The sequence below is a fragment of the Moschus berezovskii genome, chromosome 12 (assembly GCF_049115385.1).
Source record: "Moschus berezovskii isolate FMDL1 chromosome 12, NW_MosBer_1.0, whole genome shotgun sequence".
In the NCBI taxonomy this organism is placed as follows: domain Eukaryota; kingdom Metazoa; phylum Chordata; class Mammalia; order Artiodactyla; family Moschidae; genus Moschus; species Moschus berezovskii.
In genome coordinates this window covers 36297024-36316014 of record NC_142471.1, presented here as the reverse complement: position 1 = coordinate 36316014, position 18991 = coordinate 36297024, and the positions used below count along the sequence as shown (strand labels likewise).

The 18991-nt window shown below is 44.1% G+C and overlaps 1 pseudogene; it reads right to left on the bottom strand.

Annotated features, from left to right (window-relative positions):
• Positions 1 to 12321: 12321 nt before the first annotated feature.
• Positions 12322 to 16823, bottom strand: LOC129555181 (collectin-43-like; annotated as a pseudogene).
• Positions 16824 to 18991: the final 2168 nt, after the last annotated feature.

Below are 18991 nucleotides of genomic sequence, written 5' to 3'. Positions count from 1 at the left end.
TCTTGGGGTTTGATTTATACCTTTCATCTCATCCTTGCAAACTAGGTGCAAAATCAGAGCCACTGCCCACACCAGGCTAGGAGTGGCTTCTCCATTGGTTGGCTAGAATGGAGGGCTCCTCCTATAGTATTGCTTATCTTGTCCTTTCATTTCCTTAAAGTTGACATCTTAGTATTTCCCATTTTTTGATTCTTAGGGAAAATAGTGATCTGGGATCATTTCACTACCCAGAGTCCTCAAGTCCTCAGGCATGCAGGCATTCCTTAAAACCTTTCCCCTCTGCTAAGAGCTGGGATCCAAATGAAAAATCACCTTCTCTGGCTCAGATGCCTTTCCTGGTTTAGGCAGGGATTGAAATTCATGCCTTCAGTGAATTCATGCCTTCAGTGGGCAGGTGCCCACTTGATATGACTATAAACTCATCTCTTATATACAGATGTTCAGAAATAAGCAATCACGATGTCCTGAAGAAACACACCTGAGTTAGAATCACCACTCTTTCTTCAGGCTCTATTGGGAGAGACACTTTTCTGTTGAGACTGAATTTCCATTCCTTCCATGCAGAACAGAAGAACACAGGGGCTTGCAAGCCAGTTGAAGCATGATCATAGGTTTCTGTATACAAATGACTCTTTCAGAGACTCAGATATACCCCAAACCACTATCTTCCTACCTTTTGGAGAACAACAGTGCTCAACCAGGGATAATTGTGTCTGAACCCCAATCAAGGATGAGCCAAATGGACTGAGATGATTAGGTTATCCCAAGGGGTAGGGGAGGCTGGATTTGGGGCAGGGTTTGTATGGGCTCCTGGGGCTCTCAAACCCAAGGTCCTGGTAACCAATGTACCTCTGTTTCATAATCACTTACTTCAGAACTTACCAGAGAAATGGTCTGTTCTTGTACCTTGGAGATAAGGAAAAAAGGAATAAACCACATGCCCAACCAGCCTGATCCCTCATTACTGATTCACACTCCTTCTTGACCATCCATTCAAATGAGTCTGTACCACTCAGCCACTCAAGACCACATGTATTCCCAAGGGATGAATGTCAACTACTAGGATTTGAGTAAATGCTCTCAAACACCCCAAAGGGAAGTAAGAGAAACATGTCTTCTTGAGAGTTCAAGAAGAGGGGGGGTTGGTACAAAGGTGTAAAGTACAAAGAACCCCCAACAACTGGTGGCCCAGTGATTAGGATTCCTGGGTCTCACAGCTATGGCCTGGGTTCAATTCCTGGTCAGGGAACTGAGATCCCATAAGCCACATGGTACAGCCAAAAAAAGGAAAACATGTGTTCTCCCCAGTGTACCCTCTTTGAAGTCCCTGTAACCCATAGCTTGTTGGTTTCTTTCGTTTGTGGCCATGGAGCAAGGTATGGGGGATCCCAGTTCCTGACCAACAATGGAACCCATATCTCCTGCATTGCAAGCAGGAAGTTTTAACTAATGGACCACCAGGGAAGTTCCCCCATAGCTTATTGGGTACTATAACTTTTGTAAGAAACCTGATCTGTAATAAGTTGCTTTACTTTATTTGTTGGTAGTGAATATGGCTTCCTATAGATTAACTGTTTTCTTTCTAGCTGTCTCTTTGATCACTAGATACATTTTTTTCCCTTTTTTTTATGAAGCATTCCATTCAAAATTGTTCTACCAGACTGTAAGCTGTCCTGTGTCAAAGCCATCTGAAACAGTAGTGCAAAAAAAAATCCTGGTCTGAAACTGGCAAATTGGGTATTATTTTATCCAGAGTCCACATAGCATATACTGCTCATTATTCTCTAGTGTTGACTATCTCAAATGTTGCTTACATTCTCTACAATGTCCTCATGTGACTTCATTTTCTACTCTGAGATGAATATGGGGTACAGGTCCCTTCCCCATCAGTGAATGCACCAAACCAAGCTTTCCTCCACTGGTAGAAGATATAGACAAATTTATTTTTTTTAATCCTTCACATTGTATAATACAACTTGTAAAAATTGTTTAGCAAAATACTTGATATAAAATATTGATTCAAAATTGCTAGCCCAGATTATCTCTTTACCTTGATCCTGAGAGATAATGAAAGAGAAATTCAAGCATACTTGGATTCTAGTTTCTGGAATGCAAAAATGTCTTTTTTTTTGAACTGAAATATATTTGACATACAGCACTGTATATATTTCAGATGTACAACATATTAATTTCATATATTTATATATTGTAATATAATTGCCATTGTAGTGATAATAATCACCGCTATCATAAAACAGTTATAATTTCTTTTTAGTGGATTGAATATTAGGTTTTAGTCTCGTAGTTTCAATACAGTAGGATATTGTCTATATTCACTAGGTATTTGATTTCTAGGACATATTTACTACTTGTTGCACTAAAAAATATATTCTTTTGTATACTAAAAATATATTCTTTTGTACACTAAAAAATATATTCTAACTCTTCTATCATCCCCTAGTAACCATTTACTCTGTTTTTTGAATTTGTTCTTTTCTAGATTCCATGTATAAGTAATATCGTGGAGTATTTTTCTTTCTCGGTCTGGCTTATTTCAGTTAGCCTAATGTCCTCAAGATCCATCCATGTTATTGCAAATGGCAGGATATACTTCTTTCTCATGGCTGAATAGTATTCTGTTGCACACACGTGTATCAGTTCAGTTCAGTTGATCAGTCATTTCCAACTCTTTGAAACCCCATAGACTGCAGCACGTCAGGCCTCCCTGTCCATCACCAAGTCCTAGAGTTTATTCAAACTCATGTCCATTGAGTCGGTGATGCCATCGAACCACCTCATCCTCTGTTGTCCCCTTCTCCTCCGCCTTTCAATCTTTCCCAGCATCAGGGTCTTTTCAAATGAGTCAGCTCTTCCCATCAGGTGGCCAAAGTATTGGAGTTTCAGCTTCAACACATCAGTCCTTCCAATGAATATTCAGGACTGGTTTCCTTTAGGAGGGACTGGTTGGATCTCTTTAGTGTCCAAGGGACTCTCAAGAGTCTTCTCCAACACCACAGTTCAAAAGCATCAATTCTTTGATGCCCAGCTTTTTTTATAGTCCAACTCTCACATCCATACGTGACCACTGGAAAAGCCATAGCCTTCGCCAGACGGACCTTTGTTGACAAAGTAATGTCGCTGCTTTTAAGTATGCTGTCTAGGTTGGTCATAACTTTCTTGCAAGGAGCAAGTGTCTTTTAATTTCATGGTTACAGTCACCATCTACAGGGATTTTGGAGCCCCAAAAAATAAAGTCTGAAACAGTTTCTACTGTTTCTCCATCTATTTGCCATGAAGTGATGGGACCAGATGCCATGATCTTAGTTTTCTGAAAGTTGAGCTTCAAGCCAACCTTTTCACTCTCCTCTTTCACTTTCATCAAGAGGCTCTTTAGTTCTTCTTCACTTTCTGCCATAAGGGTGGTGTCATCTGCCTATCTGAGGTGATTGATATTTCTCCTGGCAATCTTGATTCCAGCTTGTGCTTCTTCCAGCCCAGTGTTTCTCATGATGTACTCTGCATATCAGTTAAATAAGCAGGGTGACAATATACAGTGTTGACGTACTCCTTTTCCTATTTGGAACCAGTCTGTTGTTCCATGTCCATGTTCTGACTGTTGCTTCCTGACCTGCATACAGGCTTCTCAAGAAGCAGGTCAGGTGGTCTGGTATTCCCATCTATTTAAAATTTTCCAGTTTGTTGTGATCCACAGAGTCAAAGGCTTTGGTGTAGTTAATAAAGCAGAAATAGATGTTTTTCTGGAACTCTCATTCTTTTTCGATGATCCAATGGATGTTGGCAATCTGATCTCTGGTTCTTCTGCTTTTTCTGAATCCAGCTTGAACATCTGGAAGTTCATGGTTCACGCACTGTTGAAGCCTGACTTGGAGAATTTTGAGCATTATTTTGCTAGCATGTGAGATGAGTGCAGTTGTGTGGTAGTTTAAACATTCTTTGGCATTGCCTTTTCTTGGGATTGGAATGAAAACTGAACTTTTCCAGTCCTGTGGCCATGGCTGAGTTTTCCAAATTTGCTGGCATATTGAGTGCAGCACTCTCACTGCATCATCTTTGAAGATTTGATATAGTTCACCTGGAATTCCATTACTTCCACTAGCTTTGTTCATAGTGATGCTTCCTAAGGCCCACTTGACTTTGTATTTCAGGATGTCTGGCTCTAGGTGAGTGATCACACCATTGTGATTATCTGGGTCATGAAGATCTTTTTTATATAGTTCTTCTGTATATTCTTGCCACCTCTTCTTAATATCTTCTGTTTCTGTTAGGTCCTTACCATTTCTGTTCTTTATTGAGTCCATCTCTGCATGAAATGTTCTCTTGGTTTCTCTAATTTTCTTGAAGAGATCTCTAGTTTTTCCCATTTTATTGTTCCCCTCTATTTCTTTGCATTGATCACTGAGGAAGGCTTTCTTATCTCTCCTTGCTATTCTTTAGAACTCTGCATTCAAATGGGTATATCTTTCCTTTTCTCCTTTGCCTTTAGCCTCTCTTCTTTTCTCAGCTATTTGTAAGGCCTCCTCAGACAACCATTTTGCTTTTCTTTTTCTTGGGGATGGTCTTGATCACTGCCTCCTGAACAATGTCACAAACCTCCATCCACAGTTCTTCAGGCACTCTATCAGATCTAACGCCTTGAATCTTTTGTCAGTTTCACTATATAATCGTAAGGGATTTAATTTAGGTCATACCTGAATGGTCTAGTGGTTTTCCCTACTTTTTTCAATTCAAGTCTGAATTTGACAATGAGAATTTATGATCTGAGCCACAGTGAACTCCCGGTCTTATTTTTGCTGATTGCATAGAGTTTTTCCATCTTTGGCTGCAAAGAATATCAATCTGATTTTGGTATTGATCTACAAGCAGGTCTAGTGGTGATGAATTCCCTCTGTTTTTATTTGTCTGGGAAAGACATTATCTCTTTCTTTGAAAAGATTTTTGTTTCTGGGTAAAGCACTTTTGGTTTAAATTTTTTTCTTTTGGTGCCGTGAATATATTATGCCCTTTCTCCTGAACTGCAAGGTTTTGCTGAAAAATGTGCTGATAATATTATGGGAGTTCTCTTACATATGACAAGTAGCTTTTCTATTGCTACTTTCACAATTCTCTTTGTCCTTCATTTGATAATTTGATTATAATATGTCTCAGAGTAATCTGCTTTGGGTTGATGCTATTTGGGACATTTGTGCTTTATTAGTTTCATTGTCCATTTTTCCTCCCAAGATTTGGGAAGTTTTCAGCCATTTTTTCCTCAAATATACTGCTCCTTTTTCTTTCTCTTCTATCTCTGAGATTGCCATAATGTGTATAGCAGTTCCTTGATGGTATTCCATAAATCATGCAAGATTTCCTTAAGAGAAAATATTAAGAGCAAGTGAGAATTCAAATTATGCTAGAGAAAAAAGGGTAAAGAATGTGAAAAATATAGGGAGATTGTGGGTAAAGAATATAAGATGAAGGAGGCTTGTGAAATCAAGATAGACTCTTTAGAGAAATTTATTGAATTGAAGATAAGAAAGGATGAGGTGGTGGAGAGAATAGTTTAGGGGAAAAAAAGCAAATGATAAGTGAGAAGAAAGCATATATTCAAAGAAATGAAGAGTAAAGAAGTATTCATACATAGAAACATCACAATATAAATAAAGAAGAAAAAAGAGGAAGAGAAAAATGTGAAAAACACTAAAATTGCAAAAATGTTCATCAATAAAAACAGAAAGCAATAGAAGACCTATAATATTGTATAATCATAAAAGAAAGAAGAAATGATTATAGAAGTAGAAATTATATATAAAACACAAAAAGAATATGTGAACAAATGTCATCTCTACAGATAACGAGGCAAGATTAGTAAATGATGAAGAAATAGACAAACAATTATGGAAGAGATGTTAAAGGAAACAGAATAAATATAAAAATTAGAGAAGACTGCATTCCTATGATGAATAAAAGGGACCTAAGGACAGTAAAGAGAGGTCAAGAATTAGAGAATAGCAGTGATGTATGCCAATTATTTCTCAATGAAACAAAAATATATCAAAAAAAGTATTAGGGAATTGAAAAGAAATTATAATGTTTTTTGTGCACAGGAAAATGCAGAAATGAATTAAAAGAGCAAAAATAGTGTAAGAGAATACAGGTGAAAGCAGAGCAATTGAAAAAATAAACCCATGTGAGGCTATCAATGGGGGTAGCTCAAGAAATGACAGAGATGCCAAAGAGAATTAAAATGAGCTACAAATAAAGGGTGTAAAGCAATTAGAATATAAATAGTAGACTCTTATGGGACAGGCACACTTCTAAACAATTTACCTGTAATAATTTATTTAATTTTCACACAACTTTATGGGAGAATTAGATTTATTCCTGTTTTACAGATGGGAATGCTGAAGCACAGAGAGAACAAATATCTTGCCCAAGATCATACATAATAAGTGATAGAGCCAAGATTTAACCCAGAAAAGCTGACTTAGAAACAGCTCTTCTCACACTGTACTATGATAATTCAAAGTAAAGAGAATGGAATAAAATCAGAGAAAAAAAATTTTTTAATGGAGACATGTGGGTGAGAAAAGGAAACATGAAAAAGATGAAGAAAAGATGTGCGATATGGTAAAAAAAAAAAAAAGATAAAACAACGCTGGAAAAAAATGAAAGAAAACAGAACAATGATAACTGATGAAAAAAGACAACATATATTGAAAAAACTGAGAAAAATGTGACAATGAGTATCAAAGGAGTAAAAATAAAAATTTCTGAAGTCTGCCTTCATATTCCCTGCAGGAGCTGAAGCAGAAGTGACTCATGTGAAAGGGATTCCTCTTTCCCAGTGCAGGTGGGAAGTGAATAAGAGGCTATAACTGTGAGCAGTGATTCCCAGGTGGCTCAATGGTAAAGGATCCTCCTGCTAATGCAGGAGACCTGAGGTTCAATCCCTGGGTCAGGAAGATTCCCTGGAGAAGGAAATGGCAACCCACTCCAGGATTCTTTCCTGGAAAAACCCACAGACAGAGGAGAGGCCTAGCAGGCTACAGCCCATAAGATTGCGAAGAGTCAGACACAACTTGGTGACTAAACAGCAGCAGCAGCTGGTGAGGGAGCGTAGCCCTATACTTGAAAGGAACAGGTGTTGTTCACTTTTCCCATCTGAGATGTGTTCACATTTCCCATGTGATTATCATATCACCCGCACTGACCATTAGACACTCTAGGGCGAATCTCAGAGATGGTGTCAAGACAATGGACAAATTATTTGCTGCAGCAAATTATTCTACTACTGATTTATTGTGACAGCTGCCAAGGGAAATAACCCTGTAGGGACACAGAATTTTCCAGAAATAAACATGGCATTCACAGAAAACCAGGGATAAGAAACAGGAATGGAAATCAAGTTCTTCTGGTGAAACAGTAAGTTAACTAGTAAGTTTCAGTATATCAACCTGAGGGAATACAATGCAATATTTTAAATTCTGATTTAAGAAGACAATATAAATATGAAAATGACATATTAGTGTTAACAACAAAACATAAAATAGGTTCTAAATTCTTGCTTAAATGTTGATTGTGTTTATTTCAGAAAACACATCCATGTTATTAGAGACAAAGGGAAATGTATAATATTTCTGATTGTATACGATCCATAATTTGTTTAATTATAACATTCTTTAGGGGCCATGGGGAAGGCATAGAGTTGTAGTTTGGGGTTAGCAGATGCAAACTATTATATACAGACTAGATAAATAAGAAGATCCTACTTTATTGCATAAGGAGATATATTCAATATCCTGAGATAAATCATGATGGAAAGTAGGGAAAAAGAATGTGTGTGTGTGCATATATATATATATATATATTCAGCTATATATATAGCTGAATCCCTTTGCTATACAGCAGAAATGAATACAACACTATAAATTCAATACACTTTAATTTTTAAAAAAGCCTTTAAGTGATATGGTCTCTTAATAAAAAAAAATAATAGAAAATAAAGTATATTTGCAAATATTTCTAACATGAAAAATATAATTCTCCTCAGATATCATTAGTGGCACTGTCTAAATTACATGAGTAGAAATGCCGTATTACAAACCATGAAACAAAATAGCATCTTTAAAATGTAAATAATAAAAATATCTTTAACCATGAAAATACTAATTTGACTGACATTATATTTCCTTTCAAAACTAAAGCAAAAACCATTGGTAAATAATTTATCATCTCTAATAGAAGGAAGCATATTAATTCACTTAAAAGTCCAACATACTTTACTGATATTCTGTTCTGAAAAGAATTATAATATGAAAATTTGCACAAGGGACACGAAAAACATTTTGACTATGCCTACTTTAATGACTTTTGGTGAACAGTTTTGGATGATTAGCAGACCACCCTATTTCTAAGCCTCATTTTTGCCAGTGATAGCAGGTAAATTATAATCCAAATGCCAGGATTTTTTCATCTTTGTTTATGGACTAGGATATTTGCTCACCATATACATCTATCTAGTGGTGTCCTGGCAAAGTAGCACATCGAAGTAAAAAGTACTTCTTCATAGTGTTTTCTAATTTTCACTCACTTAATCTAGAAATGGATTAACGACCAGCTTTTAAAATTTCTGAATGTGTCCTTAAGAGTTACTATTGGCCAACTCCCCAGAACACTACTGCTTGAAAAAAAAAAAAAAGGTATCATGAATTTTCTGGTTTTTCTTTTCCTTTCTGAGTTCACAGAAAAGTATGGTTATACCAACCACTTTAAATTTTAAAAAATTCAAGGATGACATGATTATTGAATATTTGAGCATATTTTAAAAGAATCTTCCAGCTGATCAAAAAGCATTCCTCAAGGTCTTAATCTATGCGAGCAGAGTTTCAAGTGAGGTTTATGCTATTCACATGCATGATAACTCCAAATGAATGAACTGACTTTTACTAACTTGAGAAACATAATGTATTATGTCCTGGCTACTTCCATTCACTAGTCACTGCATGCTGTGTGACCTCACCAAATCTGTTAAGCCAAGTACTCCTGCCAAAAATTAAACTACCTTTACAGGTTATTGATACAACTGTCCACAGTGGGTCAAGACCTCATGCTCCTTTTAGGAATATTGTGACCCCCAAACTGAATCATGTCTAATTCACATAATATGCATCTATTCACATAATATGCATCTAAGTTTTGCCTTTCAGACAGACAAGAATAGAGAATACATTCAGTCAATAATATGATCTATCCCATGACATTCTCTCAATTTGTTTAGTCTGTTACTTTGTGTTCTGATGCTTCAGCCTCTACCTCCCCCAGCCTGTAACCTATTGTTGTGTTGATGGGCATCTGTCTTCACTTGACCTGCTATCTCCTCATTAGGCAAGAGCATACAAAACACAAAACAGGTTTCAAAATGTGATGAGATTTCATTGAAACAAGAGGACACAGTTACCAATACATTCTACTGGGCAAATAATTATTCTAGCTTCCTCTTGCTGCATTTGGAGTCAAATCTAAACAAAGTGACTCCTGTGAACCAAGTATTTACTTTTGTTTTTGTTTTAATTTTGCATTTTTATACAGTTTTAAAGGTTAGTTTCCACTCACAGGGTTGCACAATATTGGCTGTTCCGCATGTTGTACAACACAACCTTGAGCCTGTCTTACATCCAGTAGTTTCTACCTCCAATTTCCACACCTCTATATTGCCGTCACCCCTCTCCCAACTGATAACCAAGAGGTGAGGATGGGCAGAGAGAGGCAGAAGCCAGGGAGGTGGCACAGTTTGCCTATACCGTACCCCCAGTCCTTCTCAAGTCAATCCAGAATTCTGTTTGCAGAAAAAAATGCCCCCCTTGAGCTTAACTAGATCCAGTTGTTTTTCTTATTTGCAATAAAAACAGGCTGCCCTAAACTCCCTTGATAAGAATGACCAGGCATGGTCTTTGTACTGGAGAGCTGTTTGCTCACTATTGTGTAACTGTTTATATTTCAGAAACTGCCAGGAATTGGGGAGATTTTCAGTAACAGGAGAAAGATCTTAGCAGGAGCTTGAGCTGCATGCTGTTGAGAGGTGTGGCTTTGATTTCAGACGTGCTTTCCCATATACTCAGTGTGGCTGCAAGTGTGTTGGGAAGAGGGGTGGTGCTTGGGGACTCTATTCAGAAAGGGCCAGAGAAGTCAGTCCCCCTGGTCCCTGGGAACAAAGGAAAGAGAGGCCGGTTTCCTGTCTGGAGGAGGGGTATTCATCAACCATTTCCATGAGCCTGTGGTTCTTTCAGTCCTCATTCCAATTTCTGCAATACAGATTTCATTTAAAATTTTCTTTGCAGTAGTGAGTCAGTAAAATCATCTAAGCATTCAGAGGCATTGGTCTAAAGATTTACAAGCTGAAAGTGCAAGTTCTGGGGTCAAATGACCTTTTACATGAGTGAGCTGCAGCAACAGTGCTCCTGATCTTGGATGGAGAGCAGTGAGCGCTCTTGAAGGGCTCTCTTAGTTCCCTGCCCAGGGATGGAACCTGGGTACCCTGGATGAAACCCCAGGAATCCTAGTCAACACACCCCCAGGGGCTAGAGGCTAGAAGCAAAGTGACTCTGGCTCTTTCCCCCATTTGGAAGCAGAACGTTTCAAGGAGGCAAAAACTGTAAATAGATAAAAAGTTTATTATTAGAGACTCAGCACAATGCATGGCAGAGCACACAGAGAAACAGGTTGTTTATTTAAGACAGAAGCAGCAGAAATATGCCCCGAGAGAGAAAGGGTATGGGCATCCTCTCTAATGAGGAGGAGTGCAGTAAGTCAGAGCTAAGCAGAGACACACACCCGTGGTGGAGTGTGGATGTCCTGAATGAGGGGGAATGTAGTAAAGAAGTGACATAAATGTCTTATATAACACAGTCCTTTAGGGTCTTTGTTACCTTTGGCCAATTATCTTGTTAATATCTTCACACCTGACTGGTCCATGGACCCTCCCCCAGGTGCGTGTGAAACTGTTTTCTAAGATCCCAATGCAGAGGCCTATGGGTGCGTGTCCACACTTACTATGGGGTGGAGCCCTCTCCATTTTCCACCCCCAAGAAGCCTTCCTGAGCATGTGCAGACAGGGAAGTCTTGGCTGAACTCAGGAGTGGGCACCTTATCTCTTTGCTTTAAGCAGAGCTCAGCTTTTGCCACTAGCTTTGTCCTTGGAGTGTCTGGGTGTGAACAAAGCTTCAGTTTTACTTGACTTGACAAACACCAGGTGTCCAGCCCAGAGGCACACTATCTCCTACCTTACTAAGTGCAGGTTCCCTTCCTTTCTGTGTCTTGGTTTCCATGTCTGTAAAATGAGAAGCGTTTGACTAGATTATCCCTGAGGCAGAGTGAAGATGAACATCCCTTGTACTTCAAGTCACGAAGAGGTTGGGGGATGAATCTGAACATGGCTGGACACCCTTTCTGCCTGAAACGTCAGAAAGGATTAAAATTGTGCAGATGGTACATTCTCTGATGAGCCATCCACAGTCACACTGTCATGGGAAGAAAGAGATCCTGGGCAGTCAAGGTCAAGGGTGAGGAGATTCTACTGGGTGTAAGGCCATTCAACATAGCCAGATAAGCTAGTACCTCCCTCCCAGCAAAGGGCAGCCATGATGACCTCCAATCCCCAGGGCTACAGATTGCACTGCTGAGAGGATTCTGAGGTTAGGGGAGAGGTCCAAACAGGGCTCTACCTGGGGGAGGCATCAACAGAAGGAATTGGAAACCATGGGAGAGAATGAGCCCAAGCCTAGAGTGAGTGCAAAGAGAGAAGGGAGCCAGAGGTGAGGCTGCTGCTCCCCTCCGTGGAGTGTCAGGAGAGGAGGAGAGACAAGTGAGATACCAAAGGATAAGAAGATTGAGGGCAGGAAATGAAAGGCAAGGAGGCGGCAGTGACCAGTGGGGTCAAATGCAGCCCATGTTTGGCGGGGATGGAGGGCTAGGCACCTGTCTTTTTGAGGAGGAGACACTGGATTTTGCAACAGGGGCATCTTGGAGACCTCCTTTTAGCCCCTGCCCTGAGTCAACAGGCTACCCTCTTTTTTCCTGGTGTGAAGCCAGTTTCAAACTTTATTCTGATGGAGGAGTTCCATAGGAGGCCTGCTTTCTGGCCTCATCTCATGGCTCAGTGGAGAAGTCACGAGCAGCCAAAGGTCAACTTTTTATTGGAATGTTGGCAGCACACAGCCCTGGCATTGCCCCCTTCCTCCCCGGGGGCCTCAGAATTCACAGACACTGAGGCACATCTCAGCGCAGGCTCTGTTGTTCTAGACACCATTCCATTCCGATAGGTCTCTAGAAGCTCTCTGGGCCTTTGTCAGTGACCCTGTTGTTGGGCTCACTGGGGGCCCAGATAGAATAGACCAGGGGCTCCCCCGTGGGGTAGATGAACGTGCCCTCATTCCTAGTGTCGGTCACGCTCAGAAAAGCAGCCTTGTTCTGGGCTGTGGCCAGCTGTGTCAAAGCCTCGTTCTCAGCTGCAGAATGTGGGGAGGGTAACTGTCACCTGGCCAGTGTGCAGATCTGCTGGGCATCCTGAAACTTTTTTCAGAGCCTGCTGTCTTAAAGATCTTCTCCCCGACACTCCGGCCAGCAGGGAAGAGCACCGCTAGGGGAAGAGGAAGTCAGGTTGGGGATGTGGCAGTACCTGGACCTTGTGCTCCAACTGGAGTGTCCAGCCTCCCATCCGGGCACCAGGGCACCAGATAGGAAGAAAGTGCGGCACTTGGTTCTGAGCAGCCCTGGCTCCACGCTGTGCCTGTGAGTGGTGCCGAGGTCTCCAGGTACAGGTGAGGACCCCAGAACCCAGCTGCTTACTGAAGAGGCCCAAAGTTGCCCACCTCTCAAGTGTAGATGAGGATCAGACCTTGCTGGATGTGACACTAAAGCTCCTACATGCACTTTCTGTTCCTCCCCCTGTTATATGCCAGAATCGGGTTTTTAATTAGTGTGTAAATACTTAGGGCTTTGCCGGGGAAATGACACTGTACAGTCCAGGGCAGTTCCTGAGAGTGAGGAAAACACCAAACCGGTGGCTCACTCTTTCCCTTGCGTGATGACTGGCCATGTGGATTTGTCTGAGTGGTTGTGTGCTGTGTGAAGGGGTGAGGACAAAGGGGAGGCCAGGGGTGCATCTGAGAGCAGCCAAGTGCTGACTTCTGCACTAGGGGCAGTCCAGTGTTGGCTTCCATATGCTGTCAAGTGATGCTATGGCCAGTCAGCCTCCCTGGACCACTGGGCAGGGGATGATGGCATCTGAGAGCTGTATGTGAGAATAGGAGTGCAGGTTGGGATCAGCTTTGGAGACAGCCCTGTCTAGGCCTCAGAAGGCCATGTGTTCAGCCCCACCCTGCAATGGCAACCCAGGTGACACAGGAAAATCACTTTCCTTTTCAGAGTCTCAGTCCTTATTTCTAAGGTAGAGATACACTACATAACAGCATCCCTTATGTGACATGTTATGTATCTCTTTTTATTCCATCCCAACCATACCCCTCTGACTCCCAGGGTCATGCATGGAAATCTTCAGTTATCCTAAGAGGGCACAATGGACTTGTTCGGAACCCAGGTAGCACCCTAACCCACTGCCCTTTTCCTTTGAGTAGCTTCAACAAGCAGTCGGAGACCAGATTTTCCACGGAGTCAGGATGGCACCCAGACAGCCTTGGACAAGGTCAGTGCAGGTCAGTGAAGCTCGTGTGCCATGACTGGTTACATCCCACGCATCTGGGTAGGTGTGCATGCGCATGCGTGAATATATCCGTGTATCTGAGGTACATGGACAACTCAAGGTCCATCATGATATGTGTGCATATGCCTGCATGTATGTTCATGTATGTAGATGCTGTCAACTGAGTATGGTGTTTGGGTACACACGTGGAGCCCGCACATATGCCTAAGTTCTCCTTTGTTTGTATCAGTCTGCATGAAGGATAAATAGGGGTGCAGGTATGCTTGGGCAAGGAGGATGACAAACTGCTGGAAATCTCATCCTACCACTTCAATACTTAGTTGACTTGAGTCCTTAGGAGCCAACCCTTTGTCTCACCCAATCAGGCCCTTTTATGCTCTGCTCCTTCAGAAAACTGTTCCTTTCTTTGATCAACGAGGTTTGATAAGTGATGTGCATTCAAAACTGTCATCAGGGAGAGCAGACAAGGAAGAGGGACAGTTAGTGGAGAGTCCCAGGGCACAGGGCACTCAGGTGTGTTCTCTAGGAGGCCTCTGCCTGCTTAGAATCCAGGCTTAGGGAAGAGTCTCTGCTTTAAATACCCAGGGAGATGCAGGAACAATCCAGCACTGGCCAGATATTGGAGGCAGCCTGCTCTTGCCAGACTTCAGAGCATCTTTAGGGTGAGATACTTGGTGGCCACACACCAAGGTCAGGACCCCACAGCCTTGGACCGCACATGCAGCATCCCACCCCCACTCTCAGGATGTCTGGATTCTCTGCTGTCCTGGGCTGTGTGGCTGCTTCTCTGGGCATTTGCACACCTGGCCCCACAGAAGGAAGAAATGCATCCTGGGTTGGGTGTCCCTTTTTCTGTCATAGGAACCTGCCCAGGGTAGGCTGTGGTGAAGGTCTGCTGAACTGGTGACATGGACCGTATCCTCCTCTTTGCCCCGTGCGTCTACTTGAGCTCCCAGAGCACGTGGGGCACGGCTCTGCCCCAGCCCTGTCCTTAGCCCCGCTCCTGCCCCAGGCCTAGGTCCAGTGCCGGTCATGGTCCCAGCAGGTCCAATTTAGACCCAGCCCAGCCAACTCCAAGCCCCCAGACTCAGTCTGAGGTCCACCTTGGGTCAGGTCCAGGAGCTCACCTTTCCTATACTGAGAGACAGTATTCCGGAGGCATTGTACTTCTCCCTCTAAGTCTGTCATCTGCTGCCTCAGAGTATCAACTTCTGCAGGAGAGAGAGGCCAGGTGAAGACAGATCCAGCACTGCCTGGGGTCACTCAGAGCCCAGGGCTCAGGGAAGGGTAACGCATCTTGGGGCTGGGATAAGGACGTGGGATGCATGAGAGGAGGTGCTAAACGGAAGAGGGCCCGCTGGCCCCTCCACACCCTAGAGTCCCCAGAGCTTTCTTACCTGAAAATGCACTCTCCCCCTTTGCTCCTTTTCCTCCAGGATCACCTCTGTCCCCCTTTAGTCCTGGGGGGCCCATGGCACCTGAAGGTCCCTGTGGACCGATAGCTCCAACAGGCCCTGGGATCAGAAAAGAATTGTTGTGTGAGGTCTGGGCACACTTTCCAGCAATTTTCACCTCCCCCAGGACATGGACTGTCATATCCCCCAGCAGTATGCCCTCCCCCTGCACAAATGTCCCTCTGTGCCTGGAACCTGTCCTTGCATTCTCTCTGTACACTGACTGTCCATAACCCAACAACCAGCCTTCCCTGGATACAGTTGCTCACACCACCCTCTCCCTGGAGACAGAGGGCAACACTGGTTCTCGCCCTGGAATGGCAGCTCTGACCTGGTGGCTGGTGGTGGTGGGCAAGGGGAATATGAGCCCAGCTCCACGTCCATTGCTCACTTGCCACCCCAGCACATCCAGGGGCTCCAGTCTCCCTGGGGGCACTTCTCTCTCCTTTGAGACCTGAGGGGCCTGGGGAGCCCTGCATGCCTGAGGCACACACTTCTCCCACAGAAGGAACACATTGGGAGAAACACGGCTGAGAGTGCGCTCGGCAGATACCATTTCCTCGGCAGCGCAGCTTGTCACCCACAGCTCCAGGTGAGAGAGCGACCTGGGAGACTGCTCCTGACTGCCTGGCCTCCTCTGGGGACGGCATTTCGGAAATTCAGTCAGTGTGGGAATGTGAGTGGAGAGGCCCAGGCAAGGCCTACCAGGTGCAGAAGTTCCAGGCCTTTCCAGGCACTGTGCACATAGCTTGGTCCCCACCACGGCTGCCACTGTCACACCTCCCTTCTCCCTCCACACCCACCACACACCACCCACCTAACTTGGGGCCCAGTCTCTCCTTTGGGGCCTGGTGTGCCTGGAAGTCCCATGCTCCCCTGCTTCCCTGAGGGGTCCTATCTTCCAGCTGGACCAGGCATACTTGGAGGCCCTGGGGAAAAGGACCAGCCCTGTCAGTGACACTGAATCTCCTTGGAAGTGGGAGTGCATAAAAGATGAGGCTAAAAGATCTTTAGCCTCCTCCTAAAGATGTTGTCCCCTGAGACGCTCCAGTCTTCCCTGAAATAACCCCGTGCAAATTGAAGGCAGGAGGAGAAGGGGATGACACAGAAGGGGATGGTTTGATGGCATCACCACCTCAAGGGACCTGAGTTTGAGTAAACTCCAAGAAATAATGTAGAACAGGGAATCCTGGCATGCTGCAGTCCATGGGGTTACAAAGAGTCAGACAGGGACTGAGGGACTGAAATACAACAAGTGTACTTAAATGCCTTATCTCCTAGCCATTTACATTCATTTATCCCACAAGTATTCACTGAGATTCTACTACATACAAGGTGCTGTCCTAAATGCTGGGATTCTTAGTGAAAAAAAAAAAAAAAAGCAGATAAAACAAAATCCCTTCCTCATGGAGCTTAAACTCAACTATGTAGAAATACTTAACCAAAAGGAAAATGCTTAACATATGATAATTAGATCAGAATAAGTGCCACAGAGGTAAACTGAAGCCTAGAGAATTAACGGGGATGTCTTCTAAATAGGATGGCCAGAGAGGGAGTTTATGAGTGAAGCTGTGAAGGGGTGAGGAGTGAGCCATGGGGATGTGTATGAACAGACCACGGACAGGGCCCTGGGGAGGCAGGGGGATGCGCATGCTCAGGGACCACCAAGGAGCCAGTGTGGTCAGAGTCCAGGGAGTGTGGGAGGAGGGGAAGGAAATGAACTCATAGAGATCAGCAGGTGTCGAGGTTGGGAGAGGCTGTGGGACGTGAGTTTCACTCCCATGGGAGATGTGCACCCCAGGAGGCACTCTCTCACTGAATCCTTCTGGTCAGCAATCTCAGAGACACTGAGTAAGGAAGGAATGGTCCCTGGAAATACAGCCCCCCAAGCAGGGTCCAGGTGTTATTGACCCTGCGTGACACGTCGAGGGCGTCACCAAGTGACCCAGCCCCACCCCTACCTCTGCTCAAGGCTCTCCCTTCTCAGGCCCATCTTGTCTGTTACATCAGGTTCTTGGGAACATGTGTGTCAGAATCTGTGGGGGAGGTTGTCACCAGTGCAGACTCTGGCTCCACCCAGCCCTGCTGGTCAAGATCTGAGGATGCTCGGATGTCCAGGAAATTCTCAGACCTGTCACAGTTGAAGGACAGCAATGCCTGGATCCGGGGAGCCAGTGTGGAGCCTGGTCTTGGCCCAACTGTGCACTGTTCTCTCTCCAAGCACTGATCCAAGGCCAGGCTTGGAACGCACAAGAAAGGGAGGTCTGGGGTACATCCATGCAGCTGAGGGCCACTATAGGAAAAGTCTCCACCCCACCCCCTGCCCCGGGATTTAATTCAAGGCCCCTAAAAAGACGCTTACTCCTTGGAAGGAAAGTTATGACCAACCTAGATAGCATATTAAAAAGCAGAGACATTACTTTGCCAACAAAGGTCCATCTAGTCAAGGCTATGGTTTTTCCAGTGGTCATGCATGGATGTGAGAGTTGGACTGTGAAGAAAGCTGATCGCCGAAGAATTGATGCTTTTGAACTGTGGTGCTGGAGAAGACGCTTGAGAGTTCCTTGGACTTCAAGGAGAGCCAACCAGTCCATTCTAAAGGAGATCAATCCTGGGTGTTCATTGGAAGGACTGATGCTAAAGCTGAAACTCCAATACTTTGGCCACCTCATGCGACTAGTTGACTCACTGGAAAAGACTCTGATGCTGTGAGGGATTGGGGGTGGGAGGAGAAGGGGACGACAGAGAATGAGATGGCTGGATGGCATCACCGACTCGATGGACATGAGTTTGAGTGAACTCCAGGAGTTGGTGATGGACAGGGAGGCCTGGCGTGCTGTGATTCATGGGGTCACAAAGAGTCAGACATAACTGAGTGACTGAACTGAACTGGACTGAATCTTAACTCATTGCTGGTTTGTCCACTGTGGATGGGAATAGAGATCATGATGTAAGCTCATCCTACCTAGTACTGTCGCAACCTGAGGGCCAGGCGTCCCCAGGTCAGGGTGCAGATCCCCAAGCAGGCTGAGGCGTGACAGCCTCCTGGAGATCAAATCCCCAGGAAGGTCGAGGTATGACGGCCTCCCAAGAATTGGGTCCCTGGGCAGGTCGAGGCATGACGACTTCCTGGGGCCCCTGGGACTGACGGGTCCCTGAGCAGGTTGAGGCATGACAACCATTCGAGGACCAGATCCCTAGGCAGATCAAGGCGTGATGACCTCCTGGAACCGCCAGACTGGAGTTTGGGCATCCCCAGGGTCTCCAGTATGACCAGTACTGGGTAGGACTAGGGGGTTGGATACTATACAGCATTTCCCTTCCAAGGCCAGCTATTTTCTGGTTGTGCCTCCAGAAGATTGTAGAGGCAACACTGTGGGCCCAGATGGGACTGAGTAAAAGAGCATGAAACAGGAGGGAAGGGGGAAGAGAGCAACCTTTGAAAGAACGACATAGCACAAGGGCATAACATAAACTGATTAAAATCAGTTGAGTCCAAGATGACAAATCAAATTCAAGTAAACCTTAATCCCCAATCTATAAGCCAGCAGACACACCCAGAGGTGGCAGGACAGTTCTAAGGCACTGTCAAAAGAGGGAGGAGTGGGTGGTTCCCCAATGGCGGTGATGATCCTCCCACTCATTAGCATATGAATTCACCCCGCTGGCAAAACCTAGCCAGGTCGCATTCCAAGACCTGTACCCTGCAGAGTGTGGCACTTCTCTCTGAATCTTAAGGAGTCTACCTTTTACCTATCACTTTGTCTCTCACTGAATTTTTGCAATGAGACATCAGAGCCTGAGCTTCATTAGGTCCTGA